The following is a 26,769-nucleotide window of genomic DNA, read 5'->3' as shown; positions in this document are numbered from 1 at the left end:
AGCCGTGTCCCGCTCAGAGGGACGGGCGCCCGCAGCCCTGACCCGCTCACAGCGTACTGCCCCCCGCAGCCGTGTCCTGCTCACAGTGACTTGTCCCCAGCAGTCCTGTCCCGCTCACAGCGTACTGCCCCCGGCAGCCGTGTCCCGCTGACAGGGTCTGGCCCTCGGAGCCCTGACCCGCTCACAGCGTACTGACCCTGCAGCCATGTCCCGCTCACAGCGACTGGCGCCCGCAGCCCTGACCCACTAACAGGGACTTGCCCCCGCAGCCCTGACCTGCTCACAGCGTACTGCCCCCCGCAGCCGTGTCCTGCTCACAGAAACTGGCCCAAAAGCCCTGATCTGCTCACAGCGACTGGCCCCCGCAGCCCTGACCCGCTCACAGGGACTGCCCCCCGTAGCTGTGGCTCACTAACAGGGACTGGCCCTCAGCAGTCCTGTCCCGCTCACAGCGCACTGCCCCCCTGCAGCCCTGTCCCGCTCACAGGGTCTGGCCCCCGCAGCCCTGACCTGCTCACAGCGTACTGCCCCCCGCAGCCGTGTCCTGCTCACAGAAACTGGCCCCAAAAGCCCTGATCTGCTCACAGCGACTGGCCCCCGCAGACCTGACCCGCTCACAGGGACTGACCCCCGTAGCTGTGGCTCACTAACAGGGACTGGCCCCCCTGCAGCCCTGTCCCGCTCACAGCGCACTGCCCCCCTGCAGCCCTGTCCCGCTCACAGGGTCTGGCCCCCGCAGCCCAGACCCGCTCACAGGGACTGGGCCCTGCAGCCCTGACCCGCTCACAGGGACTGGGCCCTGCAGCCCTGTCCCAGTCACAGCGTACGGCCCCCCGCAGCCGTGTCCCGCTCACAGCGGACTGGGCCCCGCAGCCCTGTCCCGCTCACATGGTATTGCCTCCCGCAGCCCTGACCCGCTCACAGGGCCTGGCCCCCAGCAGTCCTGACCCGCTCACATTGTACTGCCCCCCGCAGCCGTGTCCCGCTTACAGGGTCTGGTCCCCACAGCCCTGACCCCCTCACAGGGACTGTCCCCCGCATCCCTGACCCGCTCCCGGACTGGCCCCCGCAGCCCTGTCGCCCTGACAGGGACCCTGGCCCCGCCGCCCTGACCCGCTCGCAGTGGCCTGGGCCCCGAAGCACTGACCCGCTCACAGCGTATTGCCCCCTGCAGTCCTGACCCGCTCACAGCGGCCTGCCCCCTCAGTCCTGACCCCCTCACAGGGACTGTCCCCCGCAGCCCTGACCCGCTCCCGGACTGGGCCCCGCAGCCCTGTCGCCCTGACGGGGACCAGGCCCCGCCGCCCTGACTTGCTAACAGCGGCCTGGGCCCCGAAGCCCTGACCCGCTCACAGCGGCCTGCCCCCGCTGCCCTGACAGGCTCGCAGCGGCCTGCCCCCGCCGCCCTGACCCACTCACCGCGGCCTGGCCCCCGCAGCCCTGACCTGCTCACAGCGTACTGCCCCCCGCAGCCGTGTCCTGCTCACAGAAACTGGCCCCAAAAGCCCTGATCTGCTCACAGCGACTGGCCCCCGCAGACCTGACCCGCTCACAGGGACTGACCCCCGTAGCTGTGGCTCACTAACAGGGACTGGCCCTCAGCAGTCCTGTCCCGCTCACAGCGCACTGCCCCCCTGCAGCCCTGTCCCGCTCACAGGGTCTGGCCCCCGCAGCCCAGACCCGCTCACAGGGACTGGGCCCTGCAGCCCTGACCCGCTCACAGGGACTGGGCCCTGCAGCCCTGACCCGCTCACAGGGACTGGGCCCTGCAGCCCTGTCCCAGTCACAGCGTACGGCCCCCCGCAGCCGTGTCCCGCTCACAGCGGACTGGGCCCCGCAGCCCTGTCCCGCTCACATGGTATTGCCTCCCGCAGCCCTGACCCGCTCACAGGGCCTGGCCCCCAGCAGTCCTGACCCGCTCATATTGTACTGCCCCCCGCAGCCGTGTCCCGCTTACAGGGTCTGGTCCCCACAGCCCTGACCCCCTCACAGGGACTGTCCCCCGCATCCCTGACCCGCTCCCGGACTGGCCCCCGCAGCCCTGTCGCCCTGACAGGGACACTGGCCCCGCCGCCCTGACTTGCTAACAGCGGCCTGGGCCCCGAAGCCCTGACCCGCTCACAGCGGCCTGCCCCCGCTGCCCTGACAGGCTCGCAGCGGCCTGCCCCCGCCGCCCTGACCCACTCACCGCGGCCTGGGCCCCGCAGCCCTGACCCGCTCACAGCGTTCTGCCCCCCGCAGCCGTGTTCCGCTCACAGGGACTGGCCCCCACAGCCCTGATCTGCTCACAGGGACTGGGCCCCGCAGCCCTGTCCCGCTCACAGCGTCCTGCCCCCGCAGGCATGACCCGCTCACAGGGACTGGCCCCCGCAGCCCTGTCCCGCTAATAGCGTATTGCCCCCCGCCGCCCTGACCCGCTCACAGGGACTAGCCCCCGCAGCCCTGACCCGCTCAGAGGGACTCTGGCTCCGCTGCCCTGACCCGCTTGCTGCGGCCTGGGCCCCGCCGCCCTGACCCGCTCGCAGCGGCCTGCCCCCGCCGCCCAGACCCGCTCACAGGGACGGGCCCCCGCGCCGTGTCCCGCTCACAGCGACTTGCCCCCCGCAGTCCTGTCCCGCTCACCGCGTACTGCCCCCCACAGCCCTGTCCCGCTCACAGTGACTGACCCCCGCAGCCGTGTCCCGCTGACTGCGTAATGCCCCCCGCAGCCCTGTCCCACTCACAGGGACTGTCCCCCGCAGACCTGACCCGCTCCCGGACTGGCCCCCGCAGCCCTGTCGCCCTGACTTGCTAACAGCGGCCTGGGCCCCGAAGCCCTGACCCGCTCACAGCGTATTGCCCCCTGCAGTCCTGACCCGCTCACAGCGGCCTGCCCCCTCAGTCCTGACCCGCTGGCAGGGACTGGGCCCCGGCGCCCTGACCCGCTCGCAGCGGCCTGCCCCCGCCGCCCTGACAGGCTCGCAGCGGCCTGCCCCCGCCGCCCTGACCCGCTTGCAGCGGCCTGGGCCCCGCCGCCCTGACCCACTCACAGCGGCTTGCCCCCTGCTCCCTAACCCGCTTGCAGCGGCCTGGGCCCCGCCGCCCTGACCCGCTTGCAGCGGCCTGGGCCCCGCCGCCCTGACCCGCTCACAGCGGCTTGCCCCCTGCTCCCTGACCCACTCACCGTGGCCTGGGCCCCGCAGCCCTGTCCCGCTCACAGCGGCCTGACCCCTGCGCCTTGACCCGCTCACAGCGGCCTGCCCCCGCCGCCCTGACCCGCTGACAGGGACTGGGCCCCGCAGCCGTGAGCCGCTCACAGCGGCCTGGGCCTAGTAGCCCTAACCCGCTCACAGGGACTGGGTTCCGCAGCCCTGACCCGCTCACAGCGTATTGCCCCCTGCAGCCGTGTCCCGCTCACAGGGACTGGCCCACGCAGCCGTGTCCCGCTCACAGCGGACTGGGCCCCGCAGCCCTGTCCCGCTCACATGGTATTGCCTCCCCGCAGCCGTGTCCCGCTCACAGCGGACTGGGCCCCGCAGCCCTGTCCCGCTCACATGGTATTGCCTCCCCGCAGCCGTGTCCCGCTCACAGGGACGGGCCCCCGCCGCCCTGACCCGCTCGCAGCGACCTGCCCCCGCCCTCCTCACCCGCTGGATGGACTGGGCCCCGCCGCCTTGACCCGCTCACAGCGGCTTGGCCCCATCAGCGCTGTCCCGCTCACAGCGTATTGCCCCCGCAGTCCAGACCCGCTCGCAGCGGCCTGCCCCCACCGCCCTAACCCGCTCGAAGCGGCTTGCCGCCGCTGTCCTGACCCGTTTCCAGGGACCGGGCCCCGCAGGCCTGACCCGCTCACAGCGGCCTGGGCCCCGAAGCCCTGACCCGCTCACAGCGACTTGCCCCTGCAGCCCTGACCCTCTGACAGGGACTGGGTCCCGCAGCCCTGTCCCGCTCACAGGGACTGGGTCCCGCAGCCCTGACCCGCTCACAGGGACTGGGTCCCGCAGCCCTGACCCGCTCACAGCAACTTGCCCCCTGCAGTCCCGACCCGCTCACAGCGATTTACTCCGCAGTACTGTCCCGCTGACAGGGACTGGCCTCCGCAGCCCTGACCCGCGCACCGGGACTGGCCCCCTGCAGTCCTGACCCGCTCACAGGGACTGGCCCCCTGCAGCCCTGACCCGCTCACAGGGACTGGCCCCCCGCAGCCCTGACCCGCTCACAGCGACTTGCCCCCCGCAGCTCTGTCGCGCTCACAACGACTTGCCCCCCGCAGCCCTGACGCGCTCACAGGGACTGTCCCCTGCAGCCCTGAGCCGGTCACAGGGACTGTCCCCCGCACCCCTGACCCGCTCGCAGGGACTGTCCCCCGCACCCCTGACCCGCTGACAGCTATTTGCCACCGCAGCCCTGTTCCCCGCACCACTGACCCGCTGACAGCTATTTGCCACCGCACCCCTGACCCGCTCACAGCGATTTGCCCCCGCAGCCCTGACCCGCTCAAAGGGACTGGCCTCCGCAGCCCTGACCCGCTGACAGCGATTTGCCCCCGCAGCCCTGTCCCGCTCACAGGGACTGTCCTCCGCAGCCCTGACCCGCTCACAGGGACTGTCCCCCGCAGCCCTGAGCCGCTCACAGGGACTGTCCCCCGCAGCCCTGAGCCGCTCACAGGGACTGTCCCCCGCAGCCGTGTCCCGCTCACAGGGACGGGCCCCCGCCGCCCTGACCCGCTCGCAGCGACCTTCCCCCGCCCTGCTCACCCGCTGGATGGACTGGGCCCCGCCGCCTTGACCCGCTCACAGCGGCTTGGCCCCATCAGCGCTGTCCCGCTCACAGCGTATTGCCCCCGCAGTCCAGACCCGCTCGCAGCGGCCTGCCCCCACCGCCCTAACCCGCTCGAAGCGGCTTGCCGCCGCTGCCCTGACCCGTTTCCAGGGACCGGGCCCCGCAGGCCTGACCCGCTCACAGCGGCCTGGGCCCCGAAGCCCTGACCCGCTCACAGCGACTTGCCCCTGCAGCCCTGACCCTCTGACAGGGACTGGGTCCCGCAGCCCTGTCCCGCTCACAGGGACTGGGTCCCGCAGCCCTGTCCCGCTCACAGGGACTGGGTCCCGCAGCCCTGACCCGCTCACAGGGACTGGGTCCCGCAGACCTGACCCGCTCACAGCAACTTGCCCCCTGCAGTCCCGACCCGCTCACAGCGATTTACTCCGCAGTACTGTCCCGCTGACAGGGACTGGCCCCCGCAGCCCTGACCCGCGCACCGGGACTGGCCCCCTGCAGTCCTGACCCGCTCACAGGGACTGGCCCCCTGCAGCCCTGACCCGCTCACAGGGACTGGCCCCCTGCAGCCCTGACCCGCTCACAGGGACTGGCCCCCTGCAGCCCTGACCCGCTCACAGGGACTGGCCCCCTGCAGCCCTGACCCGCTCACAGCGACTTGCCCCCCACAGCCCTGTCGCGCTCACTCGACTTGCCCCCCGCAGCCCTGTCGCGCTCACAACGACTTGCCCCCCGCAGCCCTGACGCGCTCACAGGGACTGTCCCCTGCAGCCCTGAGCCGGTCACAGGGACTGTCCCCCGCACCCCTGACCCGCTCGCAGGGACTGTCCCCCGCACCCCTGACCCGCTGACAGCTATTTGCCACCGCAGCCCTGTCGCCCGCACCACTGACCCGCTGACAGCTATTTGCCACCGCAGCCCAGTCCCCCGCACCACTGACCCGCTGACAGCTATTTGCCACCGCACCCCTGACCCGCTCACAGCGATTTGCCCCCGCAGCCCTGACCCGCTCAAAGGGACTGGCCTCCGCAGCCCTGACCCGCTGACAGCGATTTGCCCCCGCAGCCCTGTCCCGCTCACAGGGACTGTCCTCTGCAGCCCTGACCCGCTCACAGGGACTGTCCCCCGCAGCCCTGAGCCGCTCACAGGGACTGTCCCCCGCAGCCCTGAGCCGCTCACAGGGACTGTCCCCCGCAGCCCTGAGCCGCTCACAGGGACTGACCCCCGCAGCCCTGAGCCGCTCACAGGGACTGTCCCCTGCAGCCCTGAGCCGCTCACAGGGACTGTCCCCCGCAGCCCTGAGCCGCTCACAGGGACTGTCCCCCGCAGCCTTGAGCCGCTCACAGGGACTGTCCCCCGCAGCCCTGAGCCGCTCACAGGGACTGTCCCCCGCAGCCCTGAGCCGCTCACAGGGACTGTCCCCCGCAGCCCTGAGCCGCTCACAGGGACTGTCCCCCGCAGCCCTGAGCCGCTCACAGGGACTGTCCCCCGCAGCCCTGAGCCGCTCACAGGGACTGTCCCCCGCATCCGTGACCCGCTCACAGGGACTGTCCCCCGCAGCCCTGACCCGCTCACAGGGTCTGGCCCCCGCAGCCCTGACCCGCTCACAGGGACTGGCCCCCGCAGCCCTGACCCCCTGACAGCTATTTGCCACCGCAGCCCTCACCCGCTCACAGGGACTGGCCCCCGCAGCCATGACCCGATCACAGGCACTGTCCCCCGCAGCCCTGTCCCGCTGACATGGACTGGCCCCCGCAGCCCTGTCCCGCCACAGGGACTGACCCCCGCAGCCCTGACCCGCTCACAGGGACTGTCCCCCGCAGCCCTGACCCGCTCACAGGGACTGGCCCCCGCTGCCCTGACCCGCTCACAGGGACTTGCCCCCGCTGCCCTGACCGGCTCACAGGGACTGTCCCCCGCAGCCCTGACCGGCTCACAGGGACTGTCCCCCGCAGCCCTGACCGGCTCACAGGGACTGTCCCCCGCAGCCCTGACCGGCTCACAGGGACTGTCCCCCGCAGCCCTGACCCGCTCACAGGGACTGTCCCCCGCAGCCCTGACCCGCTCACAGGGACTGTCCCCCGCAGCCCTGACCCGCTCACAGGGACTGTCCCCCGCAGCCCTGACCCGCTCACAGGGACTGTCCCCCGCAGCCCTGACCCGCTCACAGGGACTGTCCCCCGCAGCCCTGACCCGCTCACAGGGACTGGCCCCCGCAGCCCTGACCCCCTGACAGCTATTTGCCACCGCAGCCCAGACCCTTTCACAGGGACTGGCCCCCGCAGCCCTGACCCCCTGACAGCTATTTGCCACCGCAGCCCTCACCCGCTCACAGGGAATGGCCCCCGCAGCCCCGTCTCGCTGACAGCTATTTGCCACCGCAGCCCTCGCCCGCTCACAGGGACTGGCCCCCGCAGCCCTGACCCGCTCACAGGGACTGGCCCCCGCAGCCCTGACCCGCTCACAGGGACTGGCCCCCGCAGCCCTGACCCGCTCACAGGGACTGGCCCCCGCAGCCCTGACCCGCTCACAGGGACTGGCCCCCGCAGCCCTGACCCGCTCACAGGGACTGGCCCCCGCAGCCCTGACCCGCTCACAGGGACTGGCCCCCGCAGCCCTGACCCGCTCACAGGGACTGGCCCCCGCAGCCCTGACCCGCTCACAGGGACTGGCCCCCGCAGCCCTGACCCCCTGACAGGGACTGGTCCCCGCAGCCCTGACCCGCTCACAGGGACTGGTCCCCGCAGCCCTGACCCGCTCACAGGGACTGGTCCCCGCAGCCCTGACCCGCTCACAGGGACTGGTCCCCGCAGCCCTGACCCGCTCACAGGGACTGGTCCCCGCAGCCCTGACCCGCTCACAGGGACTGGCCCCCGCAGCCCTGACCCCCTGACAGCTATTTGCCACCGCAGCCCTCACCCGATCACAGGGACTGGCCTCCGCAGACCTGTCCCGCTCACAGGCACTGTCCCCCGCAGCCCTGTCCCGCTGACATGGACTGGCCCCCGCAGCCCTGTTCCGCCACAGGGACTGGCCCCCGCAGCCCTGACCCGCTCACAGGGACTGTCCCCCGCACCCCTGACCCGCTCGCAGGGACTGTCCCCCGCACCCCTGACCCGCTGACAGCTATTTGCCACCGCAGCCCTGTCTCCCGCACCCCTGACCCGCTGACAGCTATTTGCCACCGCACCCCTGACCCGCTCACAGCGATTTGCCCCCGCAGCCCTGACCCGCTCAAAGGGACTGGCCTCCGCAGCCCTGACCCGCTGACTGCGATTTGCCCCCGCAGCCCTGTCCCGCTCACAGGGACTGTCCTCTGCAGCCCTGTCCCGCTGACATGGACTGGCCCCCGCAGCCCTGTTCCGCCACAGGGACTGGCCTCCGCAGCCCTGACCCGCTCACAGGGACTGTCCCCCGCACCCCTGACCCGCTCGCAGGGACTGTCCCCCGCACCCCTGACCCGCTGACAGCTATTTGCCACCGCAGCCCTGTCTCCCGCACCCCTGACCCGCTGACAGCTATTTGCCACCGCACCCCTGACCCGCTCACAGCGATTTGCCCCCGCAGCCCTGACCCGCTCAAAGGGACTGGCCTCCGCAGCCCTGACCCGCTGACAGCGATTTGCCCCCGCAGCCCTGTCCCGCTCACAGGGACTGTCCTCTGCAGCCCTGACCCGCTCACAGGGACTGTCCCCCGCAGCCCTGAGCCGCTCACAGGGACTGTCCCCCGCAGCCCTGAGCCGCTCACAGGGACTATCCCCCGCAGCCCTGAGCCGCTCACAGGGACTGTCCCCCGCAGCCCTGAGCCGCTCACAGGGACTGTCCCCCGCAGCCCTGAGCCGCTCACAGGGACTGTCCCCCGCAGCCCTGAGCCGCTCACAGGGACTGTCCCCCGCAGCCCTGAGCCGCTCACAGGGACTGTCCCCCGCAGCCCTGATCCGCTCACAGGGACTGTCCCCCGCAGCCCTGATCCGCTCACAGGGACTGTCCCCCGCAGCCCTGATCCGCTCACAGGGACTGTCCCCCGCAGCCCTGAGCCGCTCACAGGGACTGTCCCCCGCAGCCCTGAGCCGCTCACAGGGACTGTCCCCCGCAGCCCTGAGCCGCTCACAGGGACTGTCCCCCGCAGCCCTGAGCCGCTCACAGGGACTGTCCCCCGCAGCCCTGAGCCGCTCACAGGGACTGTCCCCCGCAGCCCTGAGCCGCTCACAGGGACTGTCCCCCGCAGCCCTGAGCCGCTCACAGGGACTGTCCCCCGCAGCCCTGAGCCGCTCACAGGGACTGTCCCCCGCAGCCCTGAGCCGCTCACAGGGACTGTCCCCCGCAGCCCTGAGCCGCTCACAGGGACTGTCCCCCGCAGCCCTGAGCCGCTCACAGGGACTGTCCCCCGCAGCCCTGAGCCGCTCACAGGGACTGTCCCCCGCATCCGTGACCCGCTCACAGGGACTGTCCCCCGCAGCCCAGACCCGCTCACAGGGTCTGGCCCCCGCAGCCCTGACCCGCTCACAGGGACTGGCCCCCGCAGCCCTGACCCCCTGACAGCTATTTGCCACCGCAGCCCTCACCCGCTCACAGGGACTGGCCCCCGCAGCCATGACCCGATCACAGGCACTGTCCCCCGCAGCCCTGTCCCGCTGACATGGACTGGCCCCCGCAGCCCTGTCCCGCTACAGGGACCGGACCCCGCAGCCCTGACCCGCTCACAGGGACCGGCCCCCGCAGCCCTGACCCGCTCACAGGGACCGGCCCCCGCAGCCCTGACCCGCTCACAGGGACCGGCCCCCGCAGCCCTGACCCGCTCACAGGGACCGGCCCCCGCAGCCCTGACCCGCTCACAGGGACCGGCCCCCGCAGCCCTGACCCGCTCACAGGGACCGGCCCCCGCAGCCCTGACCCGCTCACAGGGACCGGCCCCCGCAGCCCTGACCCGCTCACAGGGACCGGCCCCCGCAGCCCTGACCCGCTCACAGGGACCGGCCCCCGCAGCCCTGACCCGCTCACAGGGACCGGCCCCCGCAGCCCTGACCCGCTCACAGGGACCGGCCCCCGCAGCCCTGACCCGCTCACAGGGACCGGCCCCCGCAGCCCTGACCCGCTCACAGGGACCGGCCCCCGCAGCCCTGACCCGCTCACAGGGACCGGCCCCCGCAGCCCTGACCCGCTCACAGGGACCGGCCCCCGCAGCCCTGACCCGCTCACAGGGACCGGCCCCCGCAGCCCTGACCCGCTCACAGGGACCGGCCCCCGCAGCCCTGACCCGCTCACAGGGACCGGCCCCCGCAGCCCTGACCCGCTCACAGGGACCGGCCCCCGCAGCCCTGACCCGCTCACAGCGTCTTGCCTCCCATCCCTCTGACACAGGTCACCCCTTGCTCAGAAATGGTCCCAATTATCCATGAACTGGAAATCCAGCCCCCTGTGCCAGCTCCTTAACCATGCATTTTCATCTCACCTGTCTTTCTCTGACTTAACTCACTAACATGTGGCACTCGTGGTAACCCATAAATTATTACCCTCTCGGTCCTGCCTTTCAGCCTCTTTGCTAACTCCTTGTACACAGTCCGCAGGATGTCATCCCTCTTTCTGCCTATGTCATTGGTACCAACGTGCACAGTGGCCTCTGGCTGCTCACCCTCCCCCTTTAGAATTTCTGGCACCCAATCAGAGATGCCCTTGACCTTGGCAGCAGGGATGCAACACGCAGCCCTGGTGTCTCAAATGTGGCTACAGAATCTATGCCCCCAACGAATGAGTCTCCAACCACGTTCGCTCACTTGGATTTGCCTGACCCTGTCCCACAGCAGGGTGGTTTGTACCATGGACCTGGCTACTGCTGATTGTATAACTGACCCAGTTTAGTTTTAGATCAGTGTTAACCTTGGTTTCGTGGATAGCCAAGCACCTGAGTCGTCTACAATACAGGAGAAATACATTCTTCAGCTCACGGATTCTGTGACAGTCAAGTACATGCCCTGAATTGTTCTAACCTCATTTCCAACACCTGGCCCATAGCCTTGCATGGCTTGGATAGCACTTGCACGTTTAAAAAAAAAATAAATGTAAGGATGATGTGAGGGTAAGGACATGGAATTTTTTTGATGTGGTCATATTCTCTCTTGTTGGAGCTGATTGCTGCTTAGCACTTGTGTGGCTCAAATGTAACTTAACCTTTATCAGGCCAAGCCTGATCGTTGTCCAAGTCTCACTGTATTTTCTCACCGTTGACTTCACTGTTGGGCCTAACCAACATTTTGTACATACCCTGCCTATTCTGAAACTCTATCACTTAATATTAAGTCTAATAAAGACAAGTATCCAATGTGCCTTCCAAACCACTTCAACGACCTGGTCCATTACATTGGGGGATCAACAGGCATGCACATCAAGATCCTGAGATCCCTCTGATCATTGGTGCTTGTGAGGTCCGTATGATTCATCATGGGCTCCAAAATCTGTTTGTGCTGTGTCACCTGATCCTTATCCCGTTTGTCCTTACATGAAATAATGTTCACAAACGCTTCTCAAAAATTCTTCCCAATCCTACTTTTTGTAATCATGATACAAGTGAGCATAAAACTTGGAACACGACAGCAACAGGAATGTGCCCTTCGGCCCACCATGTTGGGCCAAACATGACAACAAATGAAATAATCCCTTCTGCCTGTCCTTGATCCATAGTCCTCCATTCCTTGCATATTCGCGCACTTAACTAAAAGTCCCTTTTAAATGCTTTCATCGTATCTGCATCCACTACCACCCCGGGCACTGTATTCCACACTTTTAACATGCTCAGTGTGAAATATTTGCCCCTCACATCTCTTTTGAACTTCCCCCCTCTCAGCTTAAATGCATGCCCCCTAATAGTGGACACTTCAACTCCGGGGGAGAAATTTTCTGACCGTTAGCTGTATTTACGTATCTCCTAATTTTATAGACTTCTATCAAGCCTGCCCTCAGCTTCTACTGCTCCAGAGAAAATGAAGAGTTTTTCCAGCTTCTCCCTCTCGTTCATACCCTCTATTCCAGTCAGCATGCTGGTAAATCTCTTCTGCACCCTGTCCAAAGCCTGCACGTCCTTAGTGTAATGTGGTGGCCAGAATTGAATGCAATACTCTGTGTGGTCTCACCAAAGTCTTGTAAAGCTGCAATGTGACATCCTGACTCTTGCACTGAGTTCCCCTATGAATAAAGGCAAGCATGCGATATGCCTTCTTGACCACCCTATCTACTTGTGTGGCTACTGTCAGGGAGTTATGGTCTAGGACCCCAAGATCCCTCTGGACATCACTGCTGTTTGGGGTCCTGCCATTAACTGTGTATCCCTTTCCTTAACACTTGGTCTCCTAAAATGCAACACCTCATGCCTGCCCAGATTAAATTCCATCGGCCATTTCTCCGCTCGTGTTTGCAATTGGTCTGTATCTTGCTGTGTCCTTTGACAACCTTCCATGCTGTCCACAAGTCCACTGGTCCTTATATCATCTGCAAACTTAGTGATCCCCCATCTGTATTTGCAACCAAGTCATTTACACATATCACAAACAGCAGAAATCACATCGATGCGGAACACCACTCGTCACTGAGCTGCAGCCAGAAAAACAGCTTTCCACCACTGAGACGGCAAGAACTGCAGATGCTGGAATCAGAGTTAACCAAGTGTGGAGCTGGAGGAACGCAGCAGGTCAGGCAGCATCAGAGGAACAGGAAAGCTGACATTGTTGATGCTGCCTGGCCTGCTGTGTTCCTCCAGCCCTATACTGTGTTATCTTTGTCAGCCTTCCACCGCTACCGTCTGCCTTATATGGGCAGGCCAAGTCACCATGGATCTCATGGATCTTAATCTTCTGGATGAGCATACCATGAGGGACCTTATTGAAAACCTTCGTAAAATCCATGTATATGTTATCAACTGTTCGATCCGAATTGATCACCCTTGTCACCTCCGTGAAAACTTCAACTGACTTGGTAAGACATAACCTGCCTTGCATAATACCATGCTGGCTGTCCCTTATTAGCCCATACTTTTGAGACATGAGACACTCACCAGTCTGTAGTTTCCTGGAAAGTCCCTGTTTTCCTGCTTGAACAGAGGAATGACTTTATCCACTCACCAGTCTCCGCAACCCCTCCAGTGCCTGGCAAGGATATCAGATCCTGTTGAAAGTGGTGTGTTGATGCATTTGTGTCATGATTGTGTTTTGTTTCAGCCCTAACATTGAAAGCAGTGTAAGAATGTCTTTGTGCAGCAGGCGAGGTGTGATGAGACTGAGCCTTCATACAATTGCAAGATGTTGAAAATTTGCCATTATTTATGAAAACAGTGATAAATTTCCATGATCAACATTTCTGTTACACTGCAATGATTATCCCGTGGCATGTAAAATCAGAAAGATACGATAAAATGAGACTGGGTCATATGCAGGGAGAATGTTTGCCTTTCATGTCTATAGAAGTAGTGAAATATTTCCGTGAATCTAAAAGTCACTTTTCCTTTCATTGAAGGACACAATCATCGCCTTGGAAGCTTCATCACGATACTACTTTGCATTTCTGAAGAGGGAAGAAGAAATCAACATGAAAATTCAATTCCATGGTTTTGGAAGTCCCATTGAGAACACGATTCATTTGCGCCGGCATAATGCTCTGACCGAGAAAGAATTGAAGGTGAGTTTGTAGTTTGGAAGATCGCAGCAATTTATGCATCAACTTCTTCATCGATAATGTTCCATTGCTTTCAAACTGCATTTTCCACTCTGCAAGATAATAACTGTGAGAACAAGCAACAGCATCGGTAGGTGGTCTATGGGGAATGCAATGTTACAAAACCCGATCCATTCAACAACATATTTCAGATATGTCAACAAATTAAATATTCCAGCACAGGATAAAACAAGGAAGATGAGAGTGAGGAGGCAATAGCTCTGATGACAAAAGAACAGAAATTTACCTTTATCCATTCGAGCAAAAAAGCAGGCACGCAAATAAATAATCATCTAACAATGCACATGTGCAACGGAGGCTACAGGGGGACTAAAAATGCCGAATTGTTGTCATGCGAATTGCTGAAAGGATGATTGAAACAGAATCTGTGGTAAATTTGAAGAAATACAGATGATGCATCTCAGGATGTTGGAGGAAGAACATTTATGGACTGAGGCAAATTGTATTGCCCTTTTCAGGAGTTATTGGGTTCATAATGAATTGAAACACTTCCTTCTGTGCTGAAAGCTTTAGTTTAGTTGCAGCTGGATGACAATTTCTGTTCCTGGTAGTATTTAGCAAACTGTTAAAAGTGAATGTCACTGCACAGAATTCCAAACATGACTCCAATCAGTAGAGAAAATATCCAAGGTGTGTGATGAGTTGTATCCTCTCATGTTGAACAGCGCAGCGACAGATACAATGGAGGCACTGATGATAATGTTCCAAGAATCCTTAGATTGTGGAAAATTCGCAGAGGATTGAAAGATGGTGAACATAACACCATTATTACAAAGATACTTGGACAAAATAGTAAGCAAGTATTGCCAATTTAGGTCAACCTGGGTAGATGTTCATGCCGGCATTGAAAGATGAAATAACAGGGTACTGAGTGTGCTATAACATCCTACAGAGTGAACATCCTTTCATAACGGGGAAATAATACTTGACAAACTTGCTACAGTGCTTTGAGAAGGAAACAAACATTACTGATGAAGGACCACCAGTTGATGTCGTACATTGAGATTTCAACAAAGCATTTGATAAGGTACAGCTCGTAAGGTGTCTCGAAGGAAAAGAGCCCGTGTGTTCAACGGTAGTATGTTCGGATGGACAGAGGACTGCATCGTTAATAGAAGTAGAGTTGTAGCAACAAGATGGTAACTGACAAGTCATGTACAGCCACAGAGCGAGTGCTGCGGAGGCCGTACACCTCATATTGACTGGGTTGATTTCGGAAATGGCGGAGGGGATTGCTATGCTTAGGAAAGTTGGGTAGGCAGGGACTACGTTCATTGGCGTTTTTAAGATTGAAAACAATCTTATTTTTTCAACATTTAAGATTCTAAAGAGGCTTGATAGTGTATATCCGTAGAGATTACTCCCATTTGTGAAAGATTTTACGACCAGAGGCCACATTTTCAAATTGGTTGCCCATTAATTCAGGGAAGAATTACTTCTTTCAGGTTGCAGCAATTTATTGAACACTTTAGCCAAGAAGGTTTTAGAGGTAATGCCATTAATCATATGCTAGGCTGTAACGGCCAGGTTAATTTTTAAATCAAGAAACAATGATAATGAGAAAAGGGTCGAGGCCTGAAACGTCAGCTTTTGTGCTCCTGAGATGCTGCTTGGCCTGCTGTGTTCATCCAGCTTCACACTTTGTTATCTTGGATTCTCCAGCATCTGCAGTTCCCATTATCAGTGATAATGAGAAAAGGGTAGTCTTTACAGTGGAAGATACTTCAAGGATCCCCTTATTACTAAAGAACACAGGGAGGAATTAAACACATCACTACCACACCATCACTACCATGAGAAAAGTAGCAGTAGACAATCTAATGGAGTGAAAGCAGATTGGACTCTTTGCCGTGATGGTTTACTTTCTAAGATTCTAAACAATGAGCTTCAGAGTCGGTGTCTGCTTTGACTGTAATTTCCCAAAAAGGTTTAGATTCCAGAGAAGCATCTGAGGGCTGGAAAACTGCTGATGTGACATCCCTGTTTAAAAAGGAGAGAGGCAAAAAGAAGATAACTACAACCGAACCAGCCTAACATCTATTGTTGGAAATATGTGGCAATCAACTATGAAGAAAATAGTAGCAGAACATTTGGAAAATCAGAATCTAATCAAACAGAATCACCATAGCCTGATGAAAGAGAAATTATGTCTGGCTAATTTGTTTGGGTTTTTGGAGGAAGTTTTGGGAGGAGAATTAACAGAGGAAAACCAGTAAATGTGTCGTGTTTGGACTTGGAGAAAGCATTGAGAATGTACTCAAAAGTAATAAGCTAAGAGCTGAGGTTTTGAAGGTAGTATATTGCTATGGATCAGTATACTTTGCACGTTCTGGAAGGAGAGATCACATCTCGAGTGAAATGCACCTAGCGAATATATATTTTGGGGAACTTGGTGGCAATCCGGTAAGTCAGTGCAGAGGGTAAGAGGTGCCATTTGCTTGCTTTTTTTGCCTGATAGTTCGTAAGCATTTTTTTTGAGACAGGGTGAATTGAAGCCAGAATCAGGGGCCGAGAGGGTGAACCAGGTTCATTGGTTGGTGATCGCTACTGGTTTAAGAATCTATTATCGGTAGCTTTCAGATTGCAAGTAAATCGGAGAAATATTTACAGGCTACAAACTAAAAGACCAGAATGTTTTCAAATCAAATTAAGAGCGAAGTAATTGAAATGGAGATGCCAGGCCAGATGATGATTTGTACCTACATGACGGGCGAGTGGTCAGGCCCCATACTCCAGCTTAGGGTTGATGAACTGGAATCTCAGTTTTTACCAATCAACAAATCATGTGGGGGACAGTTACTGGGGAATGCTGTGCTTCAGGAGGCAGTCACACACCTTAGATTAACTAGCTGAAACTTGGTCAGTGGCCAATGACAAAGAACAGGGCAGGTGGAAGGTTTCAGGATGTAGTGCAGAAGGAACCTTGGCCTTTGATCTTATCTAACAGGTTTGAGATTCTTTCTTCGTGTGTGGATGAGAGTGCAGGGTATAGGGAAGATGAGTAAACTGACTGTAGCACTGTGGTACAGGGGGACATTGAAGAGGGAATAAAAAGTGAAATGTAGTTATAATCAGAGGTAGTATAGTTAGGGGAATGAACACTGTTCGTTGTGACCAGGATCGAGAGTCTCGAAAGTAGTGTTGCCTGCCTGGTGCCCAGGTTCAGGAGATTCCATCTCGGCTACAAAGGAACTTGAAGTGGGAGGAGTAGAAATCCAGCTATCGTGGTCCACACAGGTACCATTGATATGGAAGAAAGAGGAAAGAGGTTCTCCTGAGGGATTATGAGCACCGAGGTGCTGAGGTGAGAAAGCAGAACCAGAATGGTAATAATCTCTGGATTATTATCTGAGCAATTTGGCACGGTGTGAACATAATTATAGATGTACATTGTTCAAATGGTGGCATGGCAGAAATGTGTTTGAATTCATGGGACATTGGCATCGGTATGGGGAAGGAGGGAGTCGTTCTGGTGTTATAGGCTCAACGAGAATCATATTGGGACAAGTATCCTCGCAAAATACAGAGCTCGGTCTGGGGCTAGGGCGTTAAAATAAAAAGTGTGGAGTGGGTGAGCTCAGTTGCATGGAAAATTGTGGAAAAAGTTAGAAGCTGGTAAGTGCTCAGCAAAGTTTCCAGAGCAAGTAATAGGACAAAAAGTATGGAAATGGTCAGGAGTCTCACTTCAGCTGCAGCAGATAAGAAGGGTGGCTGTAAATGCCAGACTGAAGATCTTGTATTGAATTGCAGGGAGTGTATGAAACAAAGTGAATGAGTTTGTGGTGCAGATTGAAATTGACAGATACATCACTCTGGGTATCACAGAGAGGTGGTTGTTAGGGGATAAGTGTTGGGAACGAAATAGCCAATGATTCATGTCCGATAGAAAGAACAGGCAAATGAACAGAGATAACAAAGTGTGGAGCTGGATGAGCACAGCAGGCCAAGCAGCATCTCACGAGCGTAAAAGCTGACGTTTTGTGCCGAGACCCTTCTACTTCTGTGTGTTCATCCTGCTGTGTTCATCCGGATCCACACTTTGTTATCTTGGATTCTGAAGCATCTGCAGTTCCCATTATCTCCGATACAAATGGACAGAGATGCCAGGGTTGGCTTGTCAGTAAGAAATGAAGGAACCAAATGAAGGAACGCGCTGAAGGAACCAAAGCTCTTGTGCTTGTTTATTAATGACTTGGAGGAAAGCGGTGCATGTGCTGTGGCTAAATTTGTAGATGACTGAAAAAATATTTAGAAAGACATGGCATGGCCCAGAAACAGAGATTTACCAGGATGTTACTTGAATCGGAATGTATTAGCTATAAGGAGGGTTTGGTGGAAATGCTGTGTCATGATACATGTAATGAGATCAACCATGATCTCACCAAATGATGGAGGAATATTCAATGGGCCAAATGACTTTTTTTGTGAGTCTTCTTGTTTGACAATGCATTCATGAAGGTGTTTTTTTTTTCTCTCTTGGATAAGATGTGGAAATGAAATGTATACGAGATGATGGGAACTGCAGATGCTGGAGAATCCAAGACAACAAAATGTGAGGCTGGATGAACACAGCAGGCCAAGCAGCATCTCAGGAGCACTTTTGTGCTCCTGAGATGCTGCTTGGCCTGCTGTGTTCATCCAGCCTCACATTTTGTTGTCATGAAATGTATACACTTCCTTTTCATCTGGGAATAAATAATTGTTCTGAACGATTTCCATTGACTAATAGCAATCTGACAAGCTTCGCAATGTAAAGAGATTTTTAGCTTCTTTTTAATTGTAAAGGTATTCTTTGGAATTAATTTGGCATATATTATTTGCATCTCAGGAAGTATGTTCATCACTGCATCTCAAAAAGTGCTCTGTTGTATGACAGTAGCTTTTTAAAGATCACTTCAATGGTTGTGATTTTGAGTTGCCATAACACACATTAAATTACACTGTTGGCCAATCTGTCCATGATTATTTCATTATGTTATGCTTCAAACAGACAAGGAAATATTGGTGATGCAATGAAGTGTTTGACTCTCAAATATAATTGCTGTTATAGTTTCCACTTGGAAGAAAGATTCACATCAAATTGACTGGTCAAGGAAATGGGACACTGACTGTGAGTACTTTGAATGTTCGACTTATTCCTAAAATGAAAGTTATGACCTTGATGATTTCTCTTTCATGCAGATATGAAGAGACTCTTTTAAAATATCCTCTGGGTTAGTGGTTCAGGCATAAAAGTGCAATATGTATATTTATGTATATACATGTACATGCGTCATCTGAAAAGATAATGAGTATAAATCACTTGTGACAAGGTGAGAATGAGTTATCCAGATAGTAAGAACTGCCAATGTTGGTGTCTGAGATAACACATTGTGGACCTGGAGGAACACAGCAGGGCAGGCAGCATCAGAGGCTGAGGAAAGTTGAGGTTTTGGATCAGGACCCTTCCTGAGAAATGGAGGGTGGAAGGGAGCTCAGAAACAAATAGTTTTGAGGGGGAGGAGGTGGTAGGGAAGGTAGGTGGGATGGTGATAAGTGAGTACTATCCAGATTGGAACAGATTTTCCCCAGGGGGTATTGAGTACGAATTCCAAATCACTCTCAAAATCTTAGTGACTGTTAACATTGATGTTTTTTGTCTGTGTGTTTCAGTAATTGCATGACAGTTGAATGGTTCGTTGAGAGTGAGGAACCTATGGACTCTCACACACCAAGATGGAATTTAGTTTGAAGAGTGACTTCAAAATAGTTGCTTGCTTTTAAAATCTTGACCGTTTTTGCTGTCCAGTTGAATGAATTTAGCTTCATACTGCTTCAATAGGAATTAGTGTTTAATAGGAACATATTTGTGAAACTTACAGTTCCGTAAGTTTTAGCATAAACTGGTCCAGCCTTTCGGTGCTTGCAAAAAGGCTCACCTCTCCATTAATACCGAAGGAAAATTGGAGTTTAAAAGTAAGTTCACCCGTTGTCAGGGAATGAAATGTTAATGTTGACTCGAAAATAATTTTTTAAAAAGTCATATATTTGTGTAACACTGAACTCAAATTAAAATTTGGATATGCTAGTTTTACAGATGGTTGGATATTGAATTCATTTTAAATGAGGGTGAAGATCACTTTAAATCCAGCATATTTGTGAAGAAAAGAAATAGCATATCAAATAAAATTAACTGCATGACTCTTCATAGCCCTATATGTAGAATTTCATTCTGAACTATGAGACAGTTGTGACCCCATACTACCTCAGTGCTCATGGCAAGAGTAAGACTCCTGTTTGACGTGGTGTGCACTGCATGGAATGGCGGCAACATCAGATTCATTGATGCTTGAGAATCAAAAGAATATGACAATAAGATTTAAAATCAAAATCTCATTGAACACTTCAAGGAATGTATTACAGGAAGAGGGGGAAAGCATGTATGACTAATAGAAGGTGGTGGCGCAGATCACATAGACCTGTGTGCTAAAACTTATGACAAATTTCACATTGAATGGAACAGTTTAAACAGGCTGGAGGAAGCAGACATGCCAGCCCAAACTTATTGAATTTGAGCATTCTGTTCATAAACATCAGCAAAATTGTTGGAAACATGTTTATTCTTTCTCTTTTATTGCACAGAACCATACGATTAGACTGTTTTGATGAGAAATTTAAAGATTACGTGTCCCATCCGTTTGACTCACAGTTTGGTGCCATAGGTTGGTACGATCTTCGTTGGAGAAGGAAAAGGGATGTTCCAGATACAGAAAACCGTCAAACCATTTACAACAAAGTCCATTTCTGGTTAGTATTAATTAATGCAGTTAACATTTTTAGCTCGACATGATTGCACAATGGAGTCAATAAGAAAATTCCATCTGATATTCCACATAAATTTTAAGTGGATATTAAAGCAGCTCATTTCTTTTTCACGCTGTATGCTGCTTTTAAGAATGGTTGTCTTGTTGTCGAAATGTTTAGCTTTGACTCCATGGCTTCTTCCATTAGCTCACATTGAAACACATGTTTCTTCAGCCAAAAATGCACATTTACCCGGTGTAGCTTGACCAACCTTCCCCTGTGGTCGTTCCCCTGAAATCCCCTGCGGTAGCTCCCCTGAAAAACAACTGTACCATTTTGGATACTGTTCCGGGGACGACTTCGCAGGGGTATGCAGTAGGGTGCAGGTCTCTGGCACAGAGTCTGTCCCTCTTGCACAGAAGGGGAGCGGGGATAGGAAGAGAGTGATAGTCATTGGGGACTCAATAGTTGGAGGGACTGATAGAAGATTTGCCGGGAACGAAAGAGACTCACGATTGGTGTGTTGCCGACCAGGTGCCAGGGTCTGTGATGTCTCGGATCGTGTGTTTAGGGTCCTGAGGGGAGAGGCTGACCAGCCCCAAGTCGTGATATACATAGGCACCAACGGCATGTGTAGAAAGAGGGATAGGGATGTCAGGCAGGATTTGAGGGAGCGAGGGTGGAAGCCGAGAGCTAGAACAAGCAGAGTGGTCATCTCTGGTTTGTCACCCGTACCACGTGATAGCGAGGCAAAGAACAGGGAGAGATTTCAGCTGAAGACGTGGCTGCAGGGATGGTGCAGGTGGGAGGGCTTCAGGTACATGGACAATTGGGGCTCGTTCTGGGGAAGGTGGGACCTGTACAAACAGGACGGTCTCCACTTGAATGAGAGGGGCACGAATATCCTGGGTGGGAAATTGGCTAGTGCCATTCGGTTGGATTTAAACTAGCTCAGAAGGGGGATGGGAAACTGAGGTGTAGTCCCAGTACACAGGAGGATGAGCGTAGGGAGGACATGGTCAGGACCTCACTGTCACAGGAGTGTGCTGGCAGACAGCAAGCTGGATTGAAGTGTGACGACTTTAATGCCGGGAGTATCCGGAATAATGTAGGTGAGGTTGCAGCTTGGATAGGTACCTGGGACTTCGATGTTGTGGCCATTTCGGAGGCATGGATAGAGGAGGGTCAGGAATGGATGTTGCAGGTTCTCTTGTTTAGATCTTTCATTAAGGTCTGGGAAGGTGGTAAAAGAGGGGGAGGTGTGGCTTTGTTGGTCAAGGAAAGTATAACGGCGACTGAAAGAACCTTTGAGGACTTGTCTACTGTGGTGGTATGGGCTGAGGTTGCCAAGGAAGGTTTGTCGACTGAGCCAGTGTGGGTGGACGTTCGGAACAGCAAGGCAGCAGTCACTTCACTGGGGGTTTTCTACGGACCCCAAATAACGGTTGGGAGATGGAAGAACTCATTGGCCGGCAGATTGTTGAAAAGTGCAAACGTATCAGGGTTGTTGTTATGGGTGACTTCAACTTTCCCAATATAGATTGAAACCTCCTGAGTGCAGATGGTTTGGATGGAGCCGTGTTTGTCAGGTGTGTTCAGGAGGGTTTCCTGACTCAGTATGTGGACAGGCCGAGGGGGGAGGCCATTTTGGATTTGGTGCTCGGCGATGAGCCAGGACAGGTGTCAGATCTCGTGGTGGGAGAACACTTTGGCGACAGTGACCGCAAGAGCCTCACATTTACCATAGCCATGGAAAGTGAAAGGAGCAGTTACCAGGGGAAGATATTTCACTGGGGTCAAGGAAACTATGATGCTATCAGACAGGAGTTGGGAAGTACAGATTGGGAGCAATTGTTCCACAGAAAGGGCGCAGCAGACATGTGGAGGCTGTTCAAGGAGCAGTTGTTGCGAGTGATGTATAAATTTGTTCCTCTGAGACAGATAAGAAGGGGTAAGATTCAGGAGCCTTGGATGACGGGTACAGAGGTGCTTCTTGTCAAAAAGAAAAGGCAGCGTACGTAAGGTGGAGGAAGTGAGGGTCTGGCACAGCTTTAGAGTATTACAGGCCTGCTCAGAAGGAGCTCAAAAGATATTGCCTGTACAATTGTTACCTGTTACAACCTTTGCGTCCACGCTTGCTCATTCAATGGTGTCAAGATGCCAGCAGTGCATGTACCTTCTCCATCCCCTAATGCCGTCAGCTCACACAAGACATAGTCCTTACTGAAAATCTTCTGATCAACCAACGTTCATTGTAATGGACATTTTAGTTGTCTGTCATGAAACGAAAACTGATTCTGACTGGCATGACCTGCAGTGCAAATGAATATCATCTGCGAAACGAGATTCCTTATGGGCTTGCAGCCGCTACAAATAATTGCTTTTCAAAGACGTTGCATACATACATTTTTTTCTCCTGTCACCTTAGATTATTTTTTTGTTTATGCATGTTGTGTGGGTTTCCAGTCAGGCCCATAAACTCAGGTTGATGCAGTCACTGTTACAACAGGGTATTGAAGGAGAATTTGTGATCTTTGGAGTTTCATTCCAGTGTCTGAAGGAGTGCACCATCAAGCCACTTCAGAGCACTACTGGCGACGAATTGTTGCAAGTTTTCAAGTGTTACCGATCGTCACATAAAATATGGCCTTTTTGTTGTTGCGCTATTCATCTTAACTGCACCATATCTAGTATTTCGGCTTGGAAACTATTTCAATTTTTTTGATTTACTTATTCAAAATCATTTATGATTGTTGTCATGATATCTACAATATGTTATTTTGATTGGACATAGAGGATTGGATCTGTCTTAATGGAAATAATGTATGCGCTTATAAAACCCCTTCTGGGCAAGGTAGTTGCTCAGTGGTTAGAGCTGCTCATGCACTGGGGACCCAATTGAGATTCCAGTCTTGGGTAACTATCTGTGTGGAATTGACACGTCCTCCCCGCGTCTGCGAGGGGCTTCTGCCAGGTGCTGCAGTTTCCTCCCATTGTTCAAAGATGTGCAGGTCCTTATATGTGATTTGTGAAGCATTTCTTAAATGTTTCAATCCTGCCAGCATCCAGTGCCTTGGACAAAATAACTGGAGATGAATAAAAGATACTGTGCCTTTTGACACCATTTCCTGCTGGATTTTCATCAATCCTGCTTTATATCGGTGACAACTTCCATGACCTTTCTTGATGCTATGTCTGAATTGACAGTCTAGTTCCAAATATTTGTTGTGCAGTATTTCAAGGTCTCTGTTACAGCATACCCATGAATGTCCACTTCAAAAGATACTTCCATATCATAGAATCCCTACGGTGTGGAAACAAGCCCCTTTTGACCCAAGAAGTCCACGGCCACGCTCCAAAGAGCATCTCACCCTGACTCATCCCCCGACCCTTTCCTCAGTAACCGTACGTTTCCCATGACTAACACACCTAATCTACACATCCCTAAACACAATGGGCAAGTTTGGCATGGCCCATACACCGAGCCTGCACATCTTTGGACTGTGGGAGGAAACCAGAGCACCCAGCAGGAACCCATGCAGGCATGGGCAGAATGTACAAACTCCGCACAGAAAATCGTCCAACGGTGGGATCGAACCTGGGTCCCTGGCGCTGTGAGTCAGCAGTGCTAACCACTGAGCCACCGTGCTGCCCTTGGAGTTAGACAGAGCTTGCTTGTTCCTGGGTGGCCTCAAACTGCCAACCTCCACTTAGTGGCAAAAGTGCTGACCAACTGCACTCATCTTCACTGGTTTTTGCTTTGTATCATTGAATTCAATTCTTCAAACTCTATGATAAATATTTAAATTTCCATTGATATGTGAGCGTTGTTTTTAGTACGCAGTATTGGTTTATTATGTTTCATTGGTACATAATGAATATTGTATGTATATGCAAATGGGCAAGTTGGTAACGATGCAGTCCACAGACCTGGAGGATAATAACACTGTCCTTCAATCGCCCACGATGCCCTCTGCAAATTGGTAGAAAACAAAAATTTCTAAAAAATTCATCTCTCCTCCCGTCAGTCGATCAAAATTAATTCAGGATTTTGTACAGGCCAATAAGCGTAAGATTACACGAGCCTAAACAAAACTACTGGCTCATATTAGTTCAGGAAAGTGAAAGGGCAACAATAGAGGTAGTAGGAACTGCAGATGCTGGAGAATCTGAGATAAGAAGGTGTAAAGCTGGATGAACACAGCAGGCCAAGCAGTATCATCCGGCTCTACACCTTGTTGTCTCAGATTCTCCAGCGCCAATTTTCTGAAGTAGGGTCTCGTTCCGAAACATCAGCTTTCTTGCTTCTCTGATGCTGCTTGACCTGCTGTGTTCATCCAGCTCTCCACCTTGGGCAACAATAGAGTATGTTTTAAGTCACTAGATATGTTACGTGGGTTTGTCTTCCTTAGGGTGGACAATGGGATGCAGTGACTGAGGACAATGGGATGCAGTGACTGAGGGCAATGGGATGCAGTGACTGAGGGCAATGGGATGCAGTGACTGAGGGCAATGGGATGCAGTGACTGAGGGCAATGGGATGCAGCGACTGAGGACAATGGGATGCAGCAACTGAGGACAATGGGATGCAGTGACTGAGGACAATGGGATGCAGTGACTGAGGACAATGGGATGCAGTGACTGAGGACAATGGGATGCAGTGACTGAGGACAATGGGATGCAGTGACTGAGGACAATGGGATGCAGTGACTGAGGACAATGGGATGCAGTGACTGAGGACAATGGGATGCAGTGACTGAGGACAATGGGATGCAGTGACTGAGGGCAATGGGATGCAGTGACTGAGGGCAATGGGATGCAGTGACTGAGGACAATGGGATGCAGTGACTGAGGGAAGTGGGATGCAGTGACTGGGAATTGGGACGCTGTGGCTGAGTGAAATGGGACGCAGTGACTGATGGAAAGGAGATGCAGTGACTGATTGAAATGGGATTGCCGTGACTGTGGAAAGGAGAAGCAGTGACTGAGGAAATGGGACGCGGTGACGGATGGAAATGGGATGCTCTGACTGAGTGTAAAGTGAAGCTTTGAGTGAAATGGGATGCAGTGGCTGTGTGAAATGGGATGCAGTGGCTGTGTGAAATGGGATGCAGTGGCTGTGTGAAATGGGATGCAGTGACTGGTGGTAATGAGATGCTCTGACTTAGGGAAAGGAAATGCAGTGTCTGTGGGAAATGGGATGCTGCGACTGAGGGTGATGGGATGCAGTGACTGATGGAAATGGATGCAGTGACTGAGTGAAATGGGAGGCGGTGACTGAGTGAAATGCGATGCAGTGACTGAGGTACTGGGAAGGAGTGACTGAGTTAATAGGGATGCAGTGCCCGTGCGGGCTTGGGGTGCAGTGACTTAGGGAAATGGGATACAGTGCCTGAGTGAAATGTGACGCACTGACTGAGTGAAATCGGATGCAGTGACAGAGTGGAATGGGATGCAGTAACTGCGTGAAATGGGATGCAGTGAATGAGTGAAATGAGATGCAGTGTCTGATGGAAATGTGATGCAGTGACAGAGTGACATGAGCTGCAGTGACTGATGGAAATGGGATGCAGTGACTGAGCGACATGAGCTGCAGTGTCTGATGGAAATGTGACGCAGTAACTGAGGGAAATGGGATGCAGTGACTGAGGGACATGGGATGCAGTGACTGAGGGACATGGGATGCAGTGACTGAGGGAAAGGAGATGCAGTGACTGTGGGAAATGGCATACTGTGACTCAGGGTAATGGGATGCAGTGACTGAGGGGAATGGGATGCAGTGAGTGTGGGAAACTGAATACAGCGTCTGAGAGATATGGGAAACAGTGACTGAGGGAAATGTGATGCAGTGACTGAGGGAAATGTGATGCAGTGACTGAGGGAAATGTGATGCAGTGACTGAGGAAAATGTGATGCAGTGACTGAGGGAAATGGGATGCAGTGACTGAGGGGAATGGGATGCAGTTAGTCTGGGAAATTGAATGCAGCGTCTGAGAGATACGGGAAACAGTGACTGATGAAAATGGGATGCAGTGATTGAGTGAAATGTGATGCAGTGATTGAGTGAAATGTGATGCAGTGACTGAGTGAAATGTGATGCAGTGACTGAGTGAAATGGGCTGCTGTGACTGTTGGAAATGGGATGCAGTGATTGAGTGAAATGGGATGCAGTGACTGAGTGAAATGAGATGCAGTGACTGAGGAAAATGGGATGCAGTCTGTGAGTGAAATGTGTTGCAGTCACTGAGTGAAAGGGGATGCAGTGACTGAGTGAAATGCGATGCAGTGACTGTTGGAAATGGGATGCAGTGTCTGAGGGAAATGGGATGCAGTGACTGACGGAAATGGGATGCAGTCAGTGAGTGAAATGAGATGCAGTGACTGAATGAAGTGGGATGCAGTGACTGAGGACAATGGGATGCAGTGACTGAGGGACATGGGATGCAGTGACTGAGGGACATGGGATGCAGTGACTGAGGGACATGGGATGCAGTGACTGTGGGAAATG

General features: G+C 54.7%; 1 protein-coding gene across 5 annotated transcripts in view; it reads left to right on the top strand.

The window, feature by feature from the left end:
* LOC132208857 (proteoglycan 4-like) overlaps nucleotides 1-26,769 on the top strand; it is a 157,264-nt gene that overhangs the window by 17,294 nt on the left and 113,201 nt on the right. For 3 of the 5 annotated variants that reach the window (XM_059644168.1, XM_059644166.1, XM_059644167.1), the window contains one exon: nucleotides 20,100-20,264. The exons of the other annotated variants lie outside the window; for them this stretch is intronic. The gene's annotated coding sequence lies outside the window, so the exon portion shown is untranslated. Of the gene's footprint in view, nucleotides 1-20,099; nucleotides 20,265-26,769 lie in introns of those variants that run through there. 5 annotated transcript variants of the gene reach the window in all.

The sequence above is a fragment of the Stegostoma tigrinum genome, unplaced genomic scaffold (genome assembly GCF_030684315.1).
Source record: "Stegostoma tigrinum isolate sSteTig4 unplaced genomic scaffold, sSteTig4.hap1 scaffold_55, whole genome shotgun sequence".
Lineage (NCBI taxonomy): Eukaryota > Metazoa > Chordata > Chondrichthyes > Orectolobiformes > Stegostomatidae > Stegostoma > Stegostoma tigrinum.
This window is presented reverse-complemented; position numbering and strand designations above follow the sequence as displayed.